The sequence below is a fragment of the Hydra viridissima genome, unplaced genomic scaffold (genome assembly GCF_058129835.1).
Source record: "Hydra viridissima isolate aposymbiotic clone 2 unplaced genomic scaffold, HvirCarnegie_v1 scaffold_15, whole genome shotgun sequence".
NCBI lineage: Eukaryota > Metazoa > Cnidaria > Hydrozoa > Anthoathecata > Hydridae > Hydra > Hydra viridissima.
In genome coordinates, this window is record NW_028324314.1 from 9,925,155 (window position 1) to 9,931,358 (window position 6,204).

The window sequence follows — 6,204 nt, forward strand, 5'->3', positions numbered from 1 at the left end:
TGTTTCGTAAAAAAGCATCAACCGACTGCACTACTAAGCAATCACCTTGAAACATAATTTGATAAAAACTATAATATGTCAAAAAAAAAAGTAGAATATGTCTAGACATTTTAATAATTAAAGTTAACAATTGAAATATTTTCTCTACAGAATAAAATTTTTTCCATGTTTTCTGGCAAAAGTCTGTTTCTTTCATTTGAAAGAATGTCACCAGCAGTTGAAAAACAACCTTTCAACTTTGGTAGATGTTGGTGGAGGTGTAAGGAATCTCTTTGCCATTTTTGCCAAACCAAACTTTGCTGTTAATGTTGTTTTCTCTTCATACTCTTTCCAAAACTCTAAATAGCATGAAGATGTTGGGCTTTCTAAGTACTCGTTTAAAACTTCCTTTGCTAATTTAGAAGTTGGATTTTTGGACTTTGTATTTTGTGACTGTGCAATGATATTTTGCATCATAAAAAAAAACTTGTTTTTGTTGCAGCTTGAAAGGCTTCTTGGGATCTAAAGACGTGGTGCTTGAATCTGGGATCAAGAAGTGTTGCTATTGCAAAATGATCAATGATTTTAAGTCAAAAAAACGTGCCTCCATTGCTTTCTTTAAAGCATTTTTCATGCCAATCACTTCTTCGTCATCAGAGGGAACTTCGAATGACTTCAGGATAGTTGTCACAATTGGAATACAAGCACTGATACAAGCATCCTTTCCAGAGAGCAATTTGGTGGCTTCTTCGAAAATCGCTAAGATGTTTACCAGCTTTTCACACAGGTTCCAATCCTGTACAGTGAACTCAATGCCGCTGGAAGGACGGATTAGCAGCGTGGTAGCAATTGCTGATTTCAAATACAGAATTCTTTCAAGCATGTAATAAGTTGAATTCCAGCGTGTTGGAACATCATTTTTGAGCCCGAGCCTGTCAAAATTGTACATTTTAAACTCTTGTGGTTTTTAAAGCTCAGCAAAGAAGGAGTATGAAAAAGAAGCATGATTGAAAAGCTTTCGACACTTTTCTATCAAGTTTACAGCACTCTGGAGTGAAAAAAGTTCTTTTTTAATCACTAGTTGAAGTGAATGATTTAGACACCCAGCAGACTTGTAAACACACTGTGGTTCTTTGAAAGCAGCTTTTATACTTGCAGCATTGACTCTTAAGCAGACTGTGATCTTGTCCTTCAGTTTCCACTCTTTCACAACATTCTCAAGTCTTTGAAAAATGTTTGAAGGAGTATGTTTTTCATCAAACTTGGAACATGACAGGCAGAATTTGATCCGCTCCCAATTGTTTGAAATGAAGCATGCCCAAGTACACATGATGAAAGGATGACCAAGCGTCCAGAGAGATGGAAACAGTTTCAGCATTTTTTTCGTTAAGCATAACTTTCGTTGCAAGCTTAATCTTTTCATAGGCTGGATTGAGCATGCTTCGGTAGTATTTCTTACTTCCAATGTCAAAGTGTGGTGTAAAAACTGCATGATGGAGTAAAAATCCCGGATTATTCACAATTGACCAAGGCTGTAAGTCTAGGATAATCATTTCAAATATAGATCTATGAAACTTCAGACCTACTTCGGAGTTTGAATCAATCTTTGAGATATTGTCAACCCAGCAAGGCATTGTAAATTGCAACATTTCAGTCCTCTGGCGTTTTGATCTGATGTCAAATAAAGTTATTGTTCTTTTTTTAATTATAAAAGGCTCAAGTTGATCTGAAGTTGGTATATTTTCAGGATTGTCGGTAGTTGTGAGTATTGCTTTTTCAGTTAGGAGATTTTTTAGAGTAAACTGTGGGTGCCGACTTCTTAAATGCGATGAAAGTCCGCTAAGTGATTGAAGTTTTGGATTGTGGGAGTCACGAGACATTTTCAAATTGCAGATATTGCAAGTTGCGTATTTGGAATAACTGGCTGTTACGGTAAAATGATTCCACAAATACCTTTTCTTTCGATTATTTTCCATTGTAAAATTTAGCACTGAGAAACTTTTGATGAAATTATTGATTTTGGTTACTTAACTTAAATGTTAACTTATTTAAAGATTGATTTGAGAATAGTAACTTGAATCAATTATGTAACGTGACTTCAATTAAAGTTTCTACAATTGTTATAATTAAAAATTGATTTACTAACAAACGATTAAAATTAGGAAACCGTCATGATTCCACTCTACATTTAAAAAAAGTTATCTAGACTTTTAAAATCTTACAAAAGTTTCGGTTCATTTTGGTTGTGGTTTGAACCGAAATTTCGGCCGAAACAGGAAAAGTAAAAAACTGTTGAAGCAGAAATTTCGGCCGAAGCAGAAAGTTTCCGTTCACTAGCTGCATGATATTCAATGACTAGGGGGAATGTATTCATGAATGATAAACAAAATAAACTCAATTATGGAAAAAGATTTATCAGAAATGCTAAAAACAAACTGATATATGTAACCTCTTTCACTAAATCTTTTTTCCACACATTTTTTATTGCCAAAATATTTTCTATGTCTTACGTTAATACTTTAGCATTGATTAAAAAAATCGCTAATGCCTCATATTTTTTAAAGTTTGACTTATCGGGAATTTCGCTGAAATCGAACCTTCGTTAAGTCGAACCGTTTTTCTTGGTTCCTTGAAGAATCGAATTATCGTGAGTATATTAGGTTATTTGCTGAAACAATTATCGATAATTGATATATCATAGACGTATAATGTCCTAATTTCTCAAAATAGTATTGCTTTAGATATTCGTTTTCCATCACTAACAATTAAGTGTCTGCGTCTCGGAATCGTTTTCTCGAAATGAACCGGGACAAGCGTAACGTGACGAGAAATTTCCCGAAAAAAAATAACGATGCAAAGGAAAAGGTTGTCCCGGAATAAAGTTATAAATCGGGACATAAATTTTGTCTCGGAATTTTAAAATTGTATCCCGGGGTCACTACTATAAAACTCATTCCAATCGGAATTAAAAAAGTCGAAAACCCGATGAATTTCTTCGGATCGACAAAATTGGAGTTAACCCGATAATCCTAAATTGCCTCCACTGTAAACATTTTTTTTCGAATCGTAAAAACTTCCCGACGAAAATGTTAGAGAATAAATGATAGAGAATTTTATGCTGATTAAGAATCGTATAAAAACATGGGTCTCAAAATCAATGGAAAGTGCTTTAAACTGAAGTTGAAAGTACAAAATTATACGACAAATCCCTAATATTCGCCATCTTGGATAATGAATTTTTTTGTCTAAAAGTTATTTTTTCAAAGTATTCACAACCTGGTTTTTATTTTATCATAATGAAGACTTCGAATAATATAACATGAGAATTCATTCACGTTTAAATTATCACGCCAATATGCTTTAACTAGGACTCTTACTTTGTTGTCTAGAATATCTCATAAAGTTTTTATGGAATTAGTTAAAAAATTCTTATATTCATTATATATTAAAATGAATTTTAAGACAATTAAAATTGTATATTAGCAAAGTAGTATATTTAAAGCTATAGACTTTTTTTTTAAAACTTCAAGCCAAAACCCCGTAATGTCTGTCAAACAAAAAGGAATGTTTCAAAATAATTTTTCTGTTTTTTCATTTATCAGCATGTCATAGCTCTTCAAAAACCAACAAACAAACGCAATAGCCCCATTTCTTAGGATCTTGCAAATTAAAAACGGCTATCTTTATGACCTTACAATCTCATTAAAAAAATTTTTTGCAAAAAAGATTAAACAATTCCATTTTTTTTTATTCAATGAAAGTTCATCTTTTCTATTAATATTTTTTAAAATAATAATGCAAATTTTTATTTAAAAAAAGTAATCTTAAATTCTTATTTAAAAATAAAATTTTCAAGAAAGAATCACGTGTCTCAAGAATAAGATGTTTTATACTCGTTTGTATATCTAATTACGCTCAAAATATCTTTGGCGCCTATAATTATCCTGAAAAAAACATATTTTTAATAATAAAAACCAGGCTAGCATTGTTTTGCTTTTGAAAACAAAATCGATCGTATCCACTTATCTCAAAATATAACTGGATAGCGTATACGGAAAATTTCTTGAAGCCAGTTTTGGCCTCCCAAGATGACGGCGGAATTAACGAATGGTGATATGAAAATTAAGAAATTGATGATAATCAAGTTTTATTTCTTAAGCTCAAATATTAATAAATATATAAGTTTCTAATAAAAATCTAGTTTTTCTGTTTAACATAAGATTTTTTTCATGAAAATATTTATGTAAATAATTTATGTAAATATTACATATTTACATAAATTTCAAATATAAATATTTTTTATTTAACAAAACATATTCTTACAATAAGTTGTTCCATATTAACTTTCTGCTTTTCGTTTTTTAGAATAAAAATAATAAAATAAAAATTCTCAGTAAAATTAAGTACAAGTTTTAATTTTAATTTGCTTAAATTTAGTTTTTTTAATGATAGTGAAGAAAAATTGTTTGCTTGTGCAGAAATCTCAAATTTCAAATACCGTGGTGTGACCTAACAAAGTCCTATGCTTTAAGAAAGTCCTTATTTAAGAAATAACAAATTTCTTATATATAAAATAAATATTTCGAAAGAAAAATTAAGTTATTTTAACTAATTATATATCTGTTTAAAATAGCTAAGTTATTTTCCCCAAATGTTTATTTTATATATACGAAATTTGTCATTTCTTAAATTAGAACTTTCTTAAAGCATAGGACTTTGTTAGGTCACACCATGGTAGTTAGCATTTGTTATATAATTTATGTACCTTTTAGTTCTTAACTACCCAATGCTGTGTGCTAGAAGGTTAATAACACAACAGCATAAAGGCAGCTTTTTTAATTTTTAAGAGAAAATATTTTTTAGGCATTAGTTAGGCACTAAAAAATTATAAATGCTGCATGAACTATTAGCTGAGCGCTGTGATTACACACAACTCAGAGGTTCCTTCTAGAGTTATTATATATATATATATATATATATATATATATATATATATATATATATATATATATATATATATATATATATATATATATATATATATATACACAGTGAGAACAGAATTTAATTGTACAAAGTAATTTTTCAATAAAATTAACATCTTTGAATAAAATACTATATCAAGCAGTAATTATAAAGAACTTTTTTTTTCTCTAATTATTTATTTGGTAAAAAACCTTCAAAAAAATTATAAAGTTTGTCTTTATGCTTTTGATATACCTGGTTAAGAATTCGAAACAAAAGAAGGGGATAAAAACACTTGCAGATAAAATAATTGTACAAGAAAAACTTTATAGGTTAAAGCTAAGAAAAAATACCAGTTTATTAAAATAACTGAGAAACAGTTTCAAGTTTTTGTATTTTATTAATATAATTTAATATTTAGTTAGTCCTCCTTTTGGTTTAGTTACATTTAACAAGCGTTTCGGGATCGATTCTACCAGACATTTAATTTGATTATTGTCAATATTAGACCATGATTTAACAACAGCTTTCTTTAAATCTTCTTTTTTCGTAAATGCTCTATTACCTATTTTTTATCTAATAAAGTCCAAAAATGCTCTATTGGATTCAAATCTGGGCTCTTTGAAGGCCATTCTAAAACATTTATGCCATTTTCATCAAAAAAAGTTTTAGTTTTTTTAGCAGTATGTTTTGGATCATTGTCTTGTTGAAACAAAAAACTGTTGACCTAAGACTTTTAGCAGAAGATTTTAAATTTCGTTTCAATATATTGTTATACAAATCAGCATTAATTGTTTCATCAATAAATTCTAGTTTACCAACACCATTCCATGCCATACAACCCCGTAACATTACGCTTCCACCACCATGTTTAATTGTTCCTCTTGTGCAACTCAAATCAAATGCTTCACCCCTCTTTCACCAAACTCTCTGTGCACCATCAGATTTTTTAAAATTAAACTTGGATTCATCAGACCAAAGTACTTTTTTCCAAAATGATGCTGGCATTAAATAATACTTTTTTTCAAAATTCAATCTTCTCTTCATAGATTTTTTGTTAAAAACGGTTTTTTCCGAGCTATACATCCACTAAACCCTGCTTTATGAATGCGATTTCTAATTGATGTTAGTGAAATTGTGTTTCTTGTAAAACTTTTTAGATGATTTGCTATATTTTTTGCACTTTCAAACCAATTTTTTTTAATCATTCTTAAAATTTCTCTATCATCTCGTGAGGTTGTCTTCAGCTTTCGCCCTCGT